The sequence below is a fragment of the Moschus berezovskii genome, chromosome 7, assembly GCF_049115385.1.
Source record: "Moschus berezovskii isolate FMDL1 chromosome 7, NW_MosBer_1.0, whole genome shotgun sequence".
Lineage (NCBI taxonomy): Eukaryota > Metazoa > Chordata > Mammalia > Artiodactyla > Moschidae > Moschus > Moschus berezovskii.
This window is the reverse complement of record NC_142466.1, coordinates 31,253,037-31,268,479: the sequence shown is the minus strand read 5'-3', so window position 1 is coordinate 31,268,479 and position 15,443 is coordinate 31,253,037.

Genomic DNA, 15,443 nt, shown 5'->3' with positions numbered 1-15,443 from the left:
TGGTGTGATTCTCAACCAAACAAGCTCACTTGTGACCGATAAGAGAATAAAGGTTTGTTACTCAAAGTATGGGCTTCCCTGGTGGCTCAGCAGTAAAGAATCCACCTAAGGCAGGTTCCATCTCTGGGTCAGGAAGATCCCCTGAAGGAAGGCATGGCAACCCACTCCAGTATTCTTGCCTGGGGAATCCCATGGACAGAGGAATCTGGTGGGCTACAGTCCATAGGGTCGCAAAGAGTTGGACAAGCCCAAAGTGACTTAGCATGCATGCAGGCACAGGTAATGTATATGCTTGAGAGTTTGAGAGGCACTGGCTTAGAAAGTCACCAGGACTTCACACTGACTAGTATTTGAAGTGTGCCGGACTTTGGCAGATGTCACCAGGACAGGCCCTGTCATTGGAGCTGGCTCAGCGCATGCAAAGGCACCGGGCAGAGACCATGGTCTGACTTTGTGACCAATGCTGTTTGAGAAAGAAAACCCTGATCTTGGTTTGCACAGCTCTTTTTATTTCTTCCCCCATCTGCTGTTCATTCATCCTTTCTGTTGCTTCACCCTGCATAGGCCCTAATATCCAATTTTCAGAATTTCTTCCACTCTTCTTGGTCACTCCTGGGTTGTCTCAGCCCCTTCACTGCCTGTTTTCATGATCTGCTTCTCCACCATCTCCCTGCAGGCTCAGGGATTTAACAAACCTAGTCTGAGGCCCTAGTTTTGCAGAAAATACTGCGGTGGCTTGTCTTTACTGTAATTGTAGCTGATTTGTTTACTGCATTCAAAAAGATCCATTCAATTCAAAAGGCAAATAATGAGGTTTGGAGTAGAAGTGCAGAGTGGGTCTTGTTTGCTGGTAAGAGGAGACAGTCTTATTCAACTGGTCTGTTATTTGGGGGGTCTTTCACCTGTTCTAAAAGTTATTAAACATCCCTGTGGGCTGGGATTCCCATCTCGGTGGGCACTGAATGGCCAAGTGTCAGATGCCAATGCTGCTAACCAGGTGACATGCCTTTTCTCTGCATAAGGCTTGCTACTCTAGCCTGACATCTTGGAAGACCACTTTGCCCAGCACTGGGTGATGGTTCAGTTCAGTTCAGTCGCTCAGTCGTGTCCGACTCTGCGACCCCATGAATCACAGCATGCCAGGCCTCCCTGTCCATCACCAACTCCCGGAGTTCACTCAAACTCATGTCCACAGAGTCGGTGATGCCATCCAGCCATCTCATTCTCTGTCGTCTCCTTCTCCTCCTGCCCCCATGATTAGATCAGTGTTATTCCCGCTAAATTCACTGCTATGGTCAGACTCCATGGAGTAACCACTTGACTATGTCCTCTGAATACTTAGAAGAACAGTTGATTAGAACAAAACAGGGAGCCTCTAAAATCTGTCGAGAAGAAAAGATTAACTGTTGAAATGGCTCCATTTGCCTTTACCGTCCTCATTCAGTCCATTAGCTGGTGGACTTAGAGCTGCCGTGCCTGGCTTCTGCTGGTTGCCAACATTTAGAGAAGGCGGACCTCTTTAAATCTGAGTCACCGGATCTGTGGATTAATTGTATTTCCTTAACTCAGACACTGTTAAGGATCTGTCACCATTTCCGTTAAGATTAATGAGTAATATGATTAATTGCTAGTTGTACCGATGCTCTTGTGTGTGTGCTTTTCCCCCTGAGGATTATTTTGGGTGAAGCTTTCCATGATGGCATCTTTACACCAAACTGTATGATGGATCCTCCCCTGTGCAACAGATGAGTCACTAATCATACAAGGCTATTGACATTAAAATTGAAGAAATCAAAGATTTACTTCTTAGCTGCACCATCCACATTTCAAACGCTCATGAGCCACATGTTGTTGCTAGTAGCTGTTGGTAAAGGACATTTTCATCATCATGGAAAGTTCTTTTGGACAGTGCTGATAAAGACTCAGTAGAATTTAGAAAAAAGAGCATGGGTTTCTGAGTCTTATGGGCCTGGTTTCTTCTGCACACAGACTGCACTTCTTCTGTGTTCTCAACCATTGCCTACTATGATGTGCATATGTTATTCAGGTAAATAAGGCACTGGCATTTCAAAGGACTGACTATGCTTTATAGTTCAGTTCTCAAATCTCAGTGAGCATCAGGATAACCTGGAGAACTTGCTAGAACACAGTTTGCTGGGTCTCATCACCAGTTCTGGGAACAAGCCTTGAGATTCCCAGGTGCTGCCCCTCAAGTCTTATGGAGCTGCCCTTGAATTGGGGAAAGCAGAGCACCTTGATGGGCAAAGATTAAGTCATCTGTATCCTTGATTTACACCAAGGAGGTCCACAGGCATATTCTTGCGGGTGTGAACATTCATTATTAACATTGCAACAACTGTGATTTCACTCAAAGTAAAAAGACAAATAAACACCTATTCTGGGTCATCAGTAACCATCTCAAAACCAACAACAGCATGCAATCTTAATGCCTGCCTTAGCATTTGTACTTACAATCCCAGGGTCAAACAATTTCCAGATCTGGTAACATTTAATTTTCAAAGTAGTGTTTCCTAAACTGGGTTCTATAGAGTTCACTGAATATATACGCAGGAGCCCCAGAGTCCCTATGTTTGAGAAACTGTGATCTGGGGGAGGGGGTGGAGGTGGACCCAGCAAGGGCAAAGGAGTGTTTTTCAGGGGGAGAGTGTGTGACATTTGGATTGTGGAAGATTTTCTGTTTGGGACTTCCCCTCAATTTGCAGGCCATTTAGCATTGCTGGGCTTTGACCATTAAATGCCAGGTGGTGCTCCAGAGTCACAGGACAAGCCCGAACTATTTGCATACGTTGAAAAATCCCCCTGCAGGGCACCAGTACGGCTTGCCTTTAGGTGAGAAAGCCCATAGGCCATCAGGCTTGCTTAAGGCAGCTGGACATCTGCTCTTTCCAACCATCTTACAGCTGCAGCTGGGCCCTGGGGCTTCGCCTACCTATTTCTCTTCCGTTACCCCCAGGCTTCCCGGTTAGATAGACCCCATCTTCAGGACACTGAGGTGGGGCCGCCATCAGTCTTCCGTTTGGCCTGTAGAGGGCAGCAGCACCCAGAATTTCCCGCTTGCTTTTTAACATGGGACATGGTAGTCAAGCCTTGCCACACTGTTTCCTCCATCCCTCTTCATACCTTGCCCTTCTTTTTGGCAGTCTCCTCTAGAAAAGAGCTTCTCAACGTTCCCCCATTGGCCTGGCAGCAGCAAATGTGTTGTTTGGGCCGCACGCTTGTTATCCAGGATGCTGAAATGGGCTGAGGGCAGTCCTGGGGACACGTGGATTTCTTTGCCCTGCAGGGACCCCAGGGAAGCGTTAGCGTCAAAACCAGGGGCTGAGCCTTGAGAGCACAGAGAGCTGATTCCTAAAATCTGTGTCAGGGTTTCTCTGGTGGTCTGCTGCTGCTGCTGCTAAGTCACTTCAGTCGTGTCCGACCCTTAGCGACCCCATGGACTGCAGCCCACCAGGCTCCTCCATCCATGGGATTTTCTAGGCAAGATTACTGGAGTGGCTTGCCATTGCCTTCTCCGTCTCTGGTGGTCTAGTGGTTAAGAATCTGTCTTGCGACGCAGGGGGCTGAAGTTCCATTCCTGACTGGGGATGATCCCCCATGCCAGCAGAGCAACTAAGCCCCTGGGCCCAAACTACAGAACCTGTGCTCTAGAGTTTATGAGCCACAGCAAGGGAAACCGCTGTGGTGAGAAGCCCATGTACCTCAACAAAGCAGAGCCCCCGCTCTGCAGCCAGAGAAAGCCCGCGTGCGACAACCAAGACCCAGGGCAGGCATAAACAAATAAATAAATGAATTAAAAAGCAAATCTGTGTCAGGCATCATATCCAGGTATGGTTGCGGGAAGCGGGCAGGAGGAGATGGAGGCTGACTGATGCCGGGCAGTCCAGCCTTTTCCCCGCTCCGTTTTGTTTTCTTGTCTCTTCCGACCTCAGCTCCCCCTTATTCTTTTTCTATGGTGGTCAAGACTTCCCTCCTTTCACACTGAGACATGTGACTGATGAGAGTAGAGGGTTACGGTGCCTAAGAGCTTCCTCCCAGGCACCCTTTCAAGATGACTGTTCATAGCAGAAGATTGCAAAGACATAGAGATGATAGTATCCTGAACCCCTATTTAGCCATCACCCAGCCTCAACAGCCACCAGCTCATTGCCAGTCTGGGTTCTTTATCCCCCAAACCCGTCACTCCCAGCATCAGTGTTCACTGATCCAAGACATCGTTTCTTTTCAGTATGTGCAGAGGGCTTTCTTCAGCCCAATCACCCATGTCGCGTGCTGGTGAAGAAGCTTCGGTGGTGCGAGGTCCGGGCTGCTTGGTGTGTCAGACAAGGCCCCCTGCAATGGGCTACCACCCACCTTCTCGGCTTCTGTTTCTCCATCCCCCAGCACGCTTTCCCCTTCCAGCCACACTCAACATCGGTCACCCAAATGTCACATTTTCCCACCTGTCACTTGGTACGAGGATTTCCTTGTTAGACTTCTCATCCCCCACCTACAGTCAGCGGTTGTGTTTTTCTTTTTTTCCCTCAGCCCCGAGATGGATTTAAACTCTCCTGTGGGCTCCAGTGGCATCAAGACACTTATTTATTATGTTGATTTATCAAAAGGGGCATATTTCTTACTATGATAGGCACTGCTTTAGGGGTATTCAAAAAAACATTAGCTGATTCAACCCACGTAAAACAATTCTCATGAGGTGATAGATGGAACAAGTGAGGCACACAGAGGTTTAGTCACCTAGCTGGTAAGTGACAGAAAGTGAAGTGTTAGTCGGTCTGTCGTGTCTGGCTCTTTGCAGTCCCATGGACAGTAACCCGCCAGACTCCTCTCTCCATGAAATTTCACAGACAAGAATACTGGAGTGGGTTGCCATTCCCTTCTCTTGGGGATCTTCACGACCCAGGGAAGATTGAACCTGGGTCTCCCGCACTGCAGCAAGATTCTTTACTGTCTGAGCCACCAGATAAGGGACACAGCTGAGATTCATACCCAGGCTCTCCTGCTTAACCACCCTTGAGGCTGCTTATACCAGCACAAGCCCCGTGGTTGTCACGTGTTCGTCTTCCTCTGTGGACCACAAAGTCTGAGAGGAGGCGCTGGACCTCACTTTCCTCTGGGCCCCCAGTACTAACGCCTGTGTATGGCATATTGCAGCTCCTGAGGAGAGTGAAAAAGTTGGCTTGAAGCTCAACATTCAGAAAACTAAGATCATGGCATCCGGTCCCATCACGTCATGGGGAATAGATGGGGAAACAGTGTCAGACTTTATTTTTTTGGGCTCCAAAGTCACTGCAGATGCTGATTGCAGCCATGAAATGAAAAGATGCTTACTCCTTGGAAGGAAAGTTATGACCAACCTTGATAGCATATTAAAAAGCAGAGACATTACTTTGCCAACAAAGGTCCGTCTAGTCAAGGCTATGGTTTTTCCCGTGGTCATGCATGGGTGTGAGAGTTGGACTGTGAAGAAAGCTGATTGCCGAAGAATTGATGCTTTTGAACTGTGGTGCTGGAGAAGACTCTTGAGTGTCCCTTGTACTGCAAGGAGATCCAACCAGTCCATTCTAAAGGAGATCAGTCCTGGGTGTTCATTGGAAGGACTGATGCTAAAGCTGAAACTCCAATACTTTGGCCACCTCATGCGATGAGTTGACTCACTGGAAAAGACTCTGATGCTGGGAGGGATTGGGGGTGGAAGGAGATGGGGACGACAGAGAATGAGATGGCTGGATGGCATCACCGACTCGATGGACATGAGTTTGAGTGAACTCCGGGAGTTGGTGATGGACAGGGAGGCCTGGCGTGCTGTGATTCGTGGGGTCGCAGAGAGTTGGACACGACTGACGACTGAACTGACTGACCACCCAGGGTGGAACCATGAATAAACATAAGGCACTCCCTCTACTCATTTGTGGGAACTTGCAGGTCTGGACTCTTCCTAGAGCCAGTTACAGTTTCCACAGCGATCAGGGCCTCAGGCTAAGCAGGATTCCCCGTCTTTTCCCCACACAGCACCGCTGCTGCATGTGGAGAGCTCGCTACAGCTCTTGCCTGGGAGTGCACAGGTCAGCCAGGGCAAGTTGGAGAGGGCACCTGGAGGTGGGGCTGGGTTTTCTGTGTATAGTTAGAAAAAGCCCCCAGGTGTTTCTGGTGTGCTCTTTGGGTGCAGCCTCTTTGTTGAGAATCCCTGAACTGGACAGATAAGGCACTAAGATGAAATTCTAGGCAATAGTCCCTGGATGGAGGGGGCATTTGAGGATGTTGGGGACAGGGTCTTCCCTTCACCTCCCAGACTCTCCTAAAGGCCATTCCTGAATCATGCCAATGGGAACGAATAACATTACATTCCTTGTTGAAAACACTTTTTCTTTCCCCTGAAGTTCACTGGCACTGCCATGGGGATGGATTGTGCATTTGAGCAAGCTTCTGAGAGGAGACAGGGAAAGCTCGAGTGTTTACACACTTCCCTGACCTGATTCCACTTCAAGGACATGGGTCGTTAGCTGCTGGCGGCAGTCAGAGCTATATGCATACCTTCCAACAGCTTTGTGACTAAATTTGGGCATAACTTTATTTCTTTTTTGTCCCTGAGGTGATTATTCTTATTTAATGGAAATTTCATTATTAAATCTCAGCAGAGAAAGCCTTTGTTTTCTTCCTACACAATTCTCATTAATTAGAAGTTGCTATTACTCACTCAGTTCAGTTCAGTTCAGTTCAACCGCTCAGTCGTGTCCGACTCTCTGCGACCCCATGAATCACAGCACGCCAGGCCTCCCTGTCCATCACTAACTCCCGGAGTTCACTCAAACTCATGTCCATCGAGTCGGTGATGCCATCCAGCCATCTCATTCTCGGTCGTCCCCTTCTCCTCCCGCCCCCAATCCTTCCCAGCAGCAGAGTCTTTTCCAGTGAGTCAACTCATCGCATGAGGTGGCCAAAGTATTGCAGTTTCAGCTTTAGCATCAGTCCTTCCAATGAACACCCAGGATTGATATCCTTTAGAATGGACTGGTTGGATCTCCTTGCAGTCCAAGGGACTCTCAAGAGTCTTCTCCAGCACCACAGTTCAAAAGCATTAATTCTTCGGCAATCAGCTTTCTTCACAGTCCAACTCTCACATCCATACATGACCAGAGGAAAAACCATAGCCTTGACTAGACGGACCTTGGTTGGCAAAGTAATGTCTCTGCTTTTTAATATACTATCTAGGTTGGCCATAACTTTCCTTCCAAGGAGTAAGCATCTCTTAATTTCATGGCTGCAATCAGCATCTGCAGTGATTTTGGAGCCCCAAAAAATAAAGTCTGACACTGTTTCCACTGTTTCTCCATCTATTTGCCATGAAGTGATGGGACCAGATGCCATGATCTTTGTTTTCTGAATGTTGAGCTTCAAGCCAACCTTTTCACTCTCCTCTTTCACTTTCATCAAGAGGCTTTTTAGTTCCTCTTCACTTTCTGCCATAAGGGTGGTGTCATCTGCATATCTGAGGTTATTGATATTTCTCCCAGCAACCTTGATTCCAGCTTGTTCTTCTTCCAGCCCAGCGTTCCTCATGATGTACTCTGCATAGAAGTTAAATAAGCAAAGTGGCAATATACAGCCTTGACGTACTCCTTTTCCTCTTTGGAACCAGTCTGTTGTTCCATGTCCAGTTCTGACTGTTGCTTCCTGACCTGCATACAGGTTTCTCAAGAGGCAGGTCAGGTGGTCTGGTATTCCCATTTCTTTCAGAATTTTCCACAGTTTATTGTGACCCACACAGTCAAAGGCTTTGGCATAGTCAATGAAGCAGAAATATATGTTTTTCTGGAACTCTCTTGCTTTCTCCATGATCCAGCAGATGTTAGCAATTTGATCTCTGGTGCCTCCGCCTTACTTACTATCTGGCTATAACCTAATTAGTGACCTAACTTAAGCCTTTCATTTTATTTTTTTTGCTGTGCTGTGCAGCATGCAGGATCTTAGTTCCCCGACCAGGAATTGAACCCATACCCTCTGCACTGGGAGTACAGTCTTAATCATTGGATCAAGACCAGGGAAGCCCCAAGCCTTTTATTTATTTATTGTTATTATTTTTCATGTGGATCATTTTTAAAGTCTTTATTGAGTTAGTTACAACATTGTTTCTGTTTTTCAGGTTTTGGCTTTTTGGCCGCAAGGCATATGGGATCTTATCTCTCTGACCAGGAACTGAACACGTACCCCCTGCACTGGAAGATGGAGTCTTAACCACTGGACCACCAGGGGAGTCCCAAGCCTTTTAAACAAGACGTCTTCTTATCATAGTTCTCTAACTACTCTGGCTTGTGAGCAGCTAACCCTCTACCCTGCGATGCTGTGCATCATGGTTGGGTATATAAAACACCCATGGCAACATGTGAAACACCTCAGATGCTATTTGGCTATTGCAGCAAAGATTATACACAAAACAAAAACCAGTTCCTAATATACAGTTCTACCGCAAGGAGATCCAACCAGTCCATTCTAAGGGAGATCGATCCTGGGTGTTCACTGGAGGGACTGATGCTGAAGCTGAAACTGCAATACTTTGGCCACCTCATGCGATGAGTTGACTCACTGGAAAAGACTCTGATGCCGGGAAAGGTTGGGGGTGGGAGGAGAAGGGGACGACAGAGAATGAGATGGCTGGATGGCATCACCGACTCTGTGGACATGAGTTTGAGTGAACTCCGGGAGTTGGTGATGGACAGGGAGGCCTGGCGTGCTGTGATTTATGGGGTCGCGGAAAGTCGGACACGACTGAGGGACTGAACTGAACTGAACTGAATATACAGTTCTACAGCTTAGGCGTGTGACCTCAGGAAAGTAACACTGCAGATTTAGTCCTCATTTTCTCACTTATACAATAGATTAGACTAAAATGGCAATTTGGCTTTCTCTTGCACGCCACTGGGACTAATTGGTAGTGGCTGCCTAGAATGCTCAGTGGATATAGTGGGGAGTGGCTCTGTAATTGATTGTTGATGTCTGTTGTGGGTGAGGGAGCATAATTTACCAAGTGTTGCCAGTACTAGGTTGGCAATGTCTTAAGTCTGTCCCTGCAGAAATATACAGAATGTGTTTAATGTATGAGCTGGCCCTAGAGGCAAGGAGAAGTTTAGTATTTCAGTGTGCAATTTGTAGATATAGGTCACCAAATACTCCAAAAGTTGTAGGAATCCTGGGTGCACCTCAAAAATTTTCATGTCCTGGGTAAGCCTAGATTGAAATGAAATCTGTCTTTGTATGTTGTTTTTGGGCTTTCCAGGTGGCTCAGTGGTAAAGAGTCTTCTTGCCAATGCAGGGCCCACTCCAGTATTCTTGCAGGAAAATCGCATGGACAGAGGAGTCTGGTGGGCAACGGTCTGTGGGGTCAGAAAGAGTTGGACACAACTGTGACTAAGCAAGCACCCACGCTGTTTCTAATCAGGTTAGGCTGTTAGATCCCAGGATTACCTGGCACACTGCTGGGTGAGGGTAGAGGCGGGGCTAGGGGACTGGGATCAGTGGCATCCCAGAGAGAGATGGGTTTTCTGATGTGTGTAGTGTTACTGAGACAAACAAAATTCCTATAATCTTAAAGCTTAGAAAATACACTGACATCTCAATAAGGGACCCATTTTCTGAATCCTAGAGAAGTTATATAACTTGTTCAAGGTCACAGGAGGTGCGCAGGAGGGAGCTAACATATACTAAAAGCTCACTATAAACTAGGGACTTTATGGCATAATAACTCACTCTTTCCAATGACTTATGGGGTGGAGGGGAGTAACGCATTTGTAGTATTTCATAGACAAGGAATTAGTGTGCAGAGTCATTGAATAATCTGCTCACAGCTGCACAGGAAGAGGTGGACCAAGGTCAATCTTTCCAACAGTTCTGGATTCTGATCACAGCAGACTTCCTCACAGGAATTGTGTGTATAATTGTCAATGGATTTGTACCCTAGTATCTTGGAATTTGTGCGTCCAAGGTGGCACTAGTGGTAAAGAACCAGCCTGCCAAAGCAGGAGATGTAGAGATGCAGGTTTGATCCCTTGGTCGGGAGGATCCCCTGGAGGAGGGCAAGGCAACCCACTCCAGTTATTCTTGCTTGGAGAATTCCTTGGACAGAGGAACCTGGTGAGCTACAGTCCATAGGGTCGAAAGAGGTGGACAGGACTGAAGCAACTTAGCACACACGCATACATCTTGGAATCTGTGATAACTAGGGAGTAGCTTTTTTTTGAACAACTAATTATACAGATGTTTGTAGGCCAGTTGCTAACAAAGATGGTTGTGAGGGGAAGTTTTTTTTTCTTTTGTTATTTATGTTTAATTTTACAGTTATACCATGATAACTTAATAAAAATTACTTATTCAAAATATTTTCCTTTAACATTTTGTTAATCAAACATACTACAATAGGTATTTTGATTGTCATTTAACGTAAGGAACTCAAATGATTTTAGTATTACAAAATTTTAACCTGAGATTACACTCAAAAATTAGAAAATAGCATTGCAAAAGATTGAGAATGAGTAGTTAAAAAAAAATACACTTCTCTTCAAAAGAGGAATAGTATCTGGAAAAATACGGCAATTCCAGAGCATACTATTGCTTTTTTTTTAAAAACACCATAACCTCCCAAAAGTGCAATCTGTTATAGAGTTGCAGATGAAAAATTGATAGAAAAGCTCAAATCTTTTTGACCTGTAAAATTGTACCAATAAAAACTGGGTTCAGTAGAAATAATGGAGAAGATTCCCAGTAGCACATATGGTTGGGAAAAAATTTGATATGAGTAGAAAAAACTAAACTTAGTTGGTGAACTGAGTTTCTATCTTAAAATTTATACAGAAAGCAATGTCTCTTGGAAAATATCAATAAAATAAAAAGGATAAGTTAGAGATTGTTCTCTATAGATAATTGATCAATGATTTTAATCAACCTAATGAATATTGCCTGAAATCAGCATTGAATATCATTCTGATAAAAATGTTTGTATTCTCAATCATAGATTGGAAATACCATCAAATAGCACAGGGAACTCTACTCAATACTCTGTAATGACCTATCTGGGAAAATAATCTCAAAAGAGTGGATATATATGTATTCCAACTGATTCACTTTGTCATACACCTGAAACTAACACAGCATTCTAAATCAACTACACCCCAGTAAAAAAAAAAATAGAGCTTTGCTAGTGGCTTAGATGGTAAAGAATCCGTATGCAATGTGGGGGACCTGGGTTTGATTCCTGTGTTGGGAAGATATCCCGGAGAAGGGAATGGCTACCCACTCCAGTCTTCTAGCCTGGAGAATTCCATAGACAGAGAAACCTGGTGGCTACAGTCCCTGGGGTCACAAAGAGTTGGACACGACTGAGCAACTTTCACATAAAAAAAAAAAAATACCATCAAAGGCACATCCGAGTTTTAAAACACTGCTGTGTTGAACACAGCATCAAAATGCCTCCTACCTTTTCTCTAAACATAAATCCTCATCTCTGAGAAGTGAGATTCATTTTAAAGGAGGAGTGTGGATTTCAAATTTTCCTGAAACTTGGCCATGTGCCCTCAGTCCATCAGCTGTGCCGACAGAGAACAGCTCCTGAATCTTCTTCCGGGGAACAATCCGGCTATCAGGACAACACTTGTGATCGTTCACTTTGGAGCAGAGATTTGGGGATGTGCTGTTTCCACGGTGGTGGCTTGCAGAAATGCCTTCAGTGATCTGGCAAAGCTTTGCTCAGGGAGAGACGCAGAGACTCAAGAGAGGCAGGCCTCTAAAACCCAAACTGTATTTGGTAAGCTGCCCATCTGTGTGGAATGAGCTAGAAGAGTCCCAGAGCTTAAGCTTCAGCAGTCTGCTGCTCACACAGAGACCACTGAGGAATGACGCCAAAGGGGCTGTTTGTGCTTCAAGTTTTACCTCCACACCGTTGCATTTAGGTGGGAGTGGAAGGGTGGGAGGTGGTGTGTGTGTACGTGTGTGTGTGTGTATGAAAAAGAGAGATGACCAAAGGGTGGCCATTGGCTGCATCCCAGCCATCTTGAGGGAGTGCATTGAGTTCCGTTTGATGGAACAGTAGTTCTCAATCTGGGGCAATTTCACCCCACCCCCATGCTACCCCGGGTACATCTGTTAATGTCTAGAGACATTTTTTTGTTTGTTGAAATTTGTACCTAATGGGTAAAAGCCAGTGATACTACTCAACATTCTACAACTAAACAGCACCCACCAACAAACAATTTTCCAGCCCAAAATGTCCATGGTGCCAAGGCTGAGAAATCCTTGAAATGGAGGTGCCAAGGTCAGTCAGTCAAATGTGATTAGTGGGCAGATACACTTCACTGAGAAGCATATATTTAGGAAAGCCAAGAAAAGAGTCCAAGCACTTGGTTGACTTCGGGGTCCTTATCTGTCTAGTGGTCTGTGTGTTCCGTAACTGTAAACCCTGGGACGTGGGGTGATTATGTAACTAATGTGTGTGTCTGCTCAGTTGTTCAGTCGTGGCCCACCAACCTCCTCTGTCCATGGAATTTAACAGGCAAGAACACTGGAGTGGTTTGCCATTTCCTACTCCAGGTGATTTTCCTGACTGGGGGATTGAACCCACGTCTCTTGCATCCCTGGCATTGGCAAGCGGATTCTTCGCCATTACTGCCACCTGGGAAGTCTTCTTATTAATAGACAGTCCAAAATATTAAACATTTAAATGCTTCAGAAAACCTGGTTTATTATATTTAACTTTGATAGATTAATAGGAGTTGCTTAAGTTCATAGGAAGATTTTGATTTTTAGGTTTGTAAGTCTGATAGGCTTTTGGAGTGTTTGAGAGAATCATGTTAAACGTGTAAACTATAAAAAGTTCTTGAGGGAATTTAAATCATAAATGGGATAGTTATTTAGAATTAAACCTTTTAAAATTACCAGTTAGTAACCAAAAAAAAAAAAAAAAAGCTGTGACTTCTTATTTTGATCTACAAGTAATAGGTTTATACAAGACTTTTTGAAATCGAATTTAAAGGCTTAGTGAACACTAGGCTTTTGAATTTACAATTTTCAATATATTAAATTAATTAAAACCCAGTTGTTAGAGTAGTCCTTTCAGTTCTCAAGATTCCCTCAGACATTTAAAAGCTGAAATGACATTAATCAACACTCAGTAAATGGTTGTCAAAATGAACAGTAACTCCTGATTGCTCTCTGTTCCTTTGAATCCTTGCAGTGAAACGTCCACAACTGTGTGTCAATTTCTTTAGATCTTGAGAGTCCCAATTAGCCAAAGGTAAGGATTATTCCAAAACACTTCTTTTGAGTTGATAGTTTTATTTCTATTACTTTTCACACCAGGGAGACTTGGTTACTTTAGGGAGACTTGGTTACATAAAGTAAGATATTCTATGAGTTGATTACCAGTAGTAGAAGCACAAAGGTGTGGAAAGTGTAACATGAACACAGTGAAGAAACGCCCTTTTTCAGAGTGAAGTCCATGTGACAGAAACATATTATTCCAAACAGCCTATTTACAAATAAATATAGCTTTCAATCTATGTACAGACATATTCACAGAGGATAAACTGATGCAAAATTTCCATATGTCTTGTCAACCAGCGAAAACTTGCTCATATTGAACAAAACACACACAAAATGACAAAACTAATTTGGAAGTGCATCAGCTAGATTCTTGTAGGGGTAAATGTGTCTTTAAAATGGAGGTGAACAGAGGAAACGTGAGATGACATCTATCCCTAAAAAGACCCTTTACAAAAATGGCATTCTGATATCTGTAATATAACCTGCTCCAGAAACAGTTTGCAAGTTCTAGGCCAAATGCCTATGTTGGGGTCCATGTTGATAACCTGTTCTCTGTTTTAACATGATGCAAAGAACAAAAGTATAATTTACCTCTCCTTTAGTGCTAGCAGCCACTTCATTAAACCAGGAAGGTAGTTTTGGTTACACTTTGATGGCTTTTTTGAGACTGCAGATTGCTTGGAGATGGAAGCTGTTGCTTCTGGAGTTTTTTTAAAAAGTGGAGCAGAAGAAAAACATCCAGGCTAGACACAGGGCACACATATGAACTCTGTGCAGGGTTCAACAGAATTGTATGCCAACAGAGGTCCCCTTGTCCAGATGGAGAGTCTCTGCACTTTCGAGAAACACTTCAGACCACAAAACAGCCCCCAACAGAAGCATCATTGCCTCCAGGTCCAGACAATCTTTCTTTAGGGCAAATGGCCAATTTAACATAAAGTTCATGGGGTTGGTCAATTTAACACACTTATTTACTCTGTATGGATAATTTAGGTACCCAGGTGGTTGATATTTCTCGGCTTTTAAGTGCCTTTTAGCCATTCTTTTTAGCTTTTACTCAAATCATATAAAAAATTCTGTTGAAGTGTAACAGTAAAGTTTTCAGGTGTAGGAATATCTGTTTGTATACATATTTAAGTAGTTTACCATACTGGGCCAGGAATTATGTAGTTTAGCAGAAAAGGAAAAAAAAAAAAACCCAATGTATTATGAAGTCTTCCGTTTTACATGTTTTCCCAAGGAAGGTTTATAATTTAGGCAGAATTAATTATTGATAAATTGTGTATCTCTATTTGCCATTTTTATAAGGGAACTTCTTAGACCCATCCTATATTTATATAAGAACTCAAACCTTAAATTTTCCAGGTATATATTTGCTAATTATCCATTTCACTCTTCTTATGGGTGAACCTTGCTTTACATAACAAATGGATTCCTGGAAAACAGTAAATCTATAACTTAAAAAAGGAAATATTTCCACTGTAGTATTAGAACTTGCTATTTAACAAGCTATTTTGAAAGTGAAGAATGTTTTTGTGAAATGAAACATTTGATTTTCAGTTTTATTAAAGTACACATCTAAAATTTATCAGTAGATTAGGATTGTCTAGAACAATAATTATATGCCTTAAAAAGAGAACAGATAAATTCCAATTTACAACAAACAATACAAAACAGGAATGACTCATGGACTGCTTATTGATTGACTATATTCAGAAGCCCTGAATATATGTATTATTGGTATTTTATGGCTTTAATTAAGACAATTGTCTCTTATGAAGTACTATAAAGTGCAATATTAAAAAATTAAAAAACCCAAAAGGCATCCATTGTCCTTCAGTTTTATCCTGATGAGAAGAATTAGAGATTTGTTTAATTAAATGGCAAAGAATTTTCTACTCTTAATTCATGCATGAAATTTCATCCTTAAAATTATTTTATTCAGGGATTCAGGCTTCATTCACACATTTTCTTTTTTTTTTTGTGATGACATGATTTAAAAAATTAGTATTCTCTTTTGGTTAGTTGAGTGTTTTTCGAGAACTATCAGTCTCAAAGTCTTAGTTACTTTCAGATCTGTTATAAAGGAATGTGCAACCTAATATGTGAGAATGCAGGAG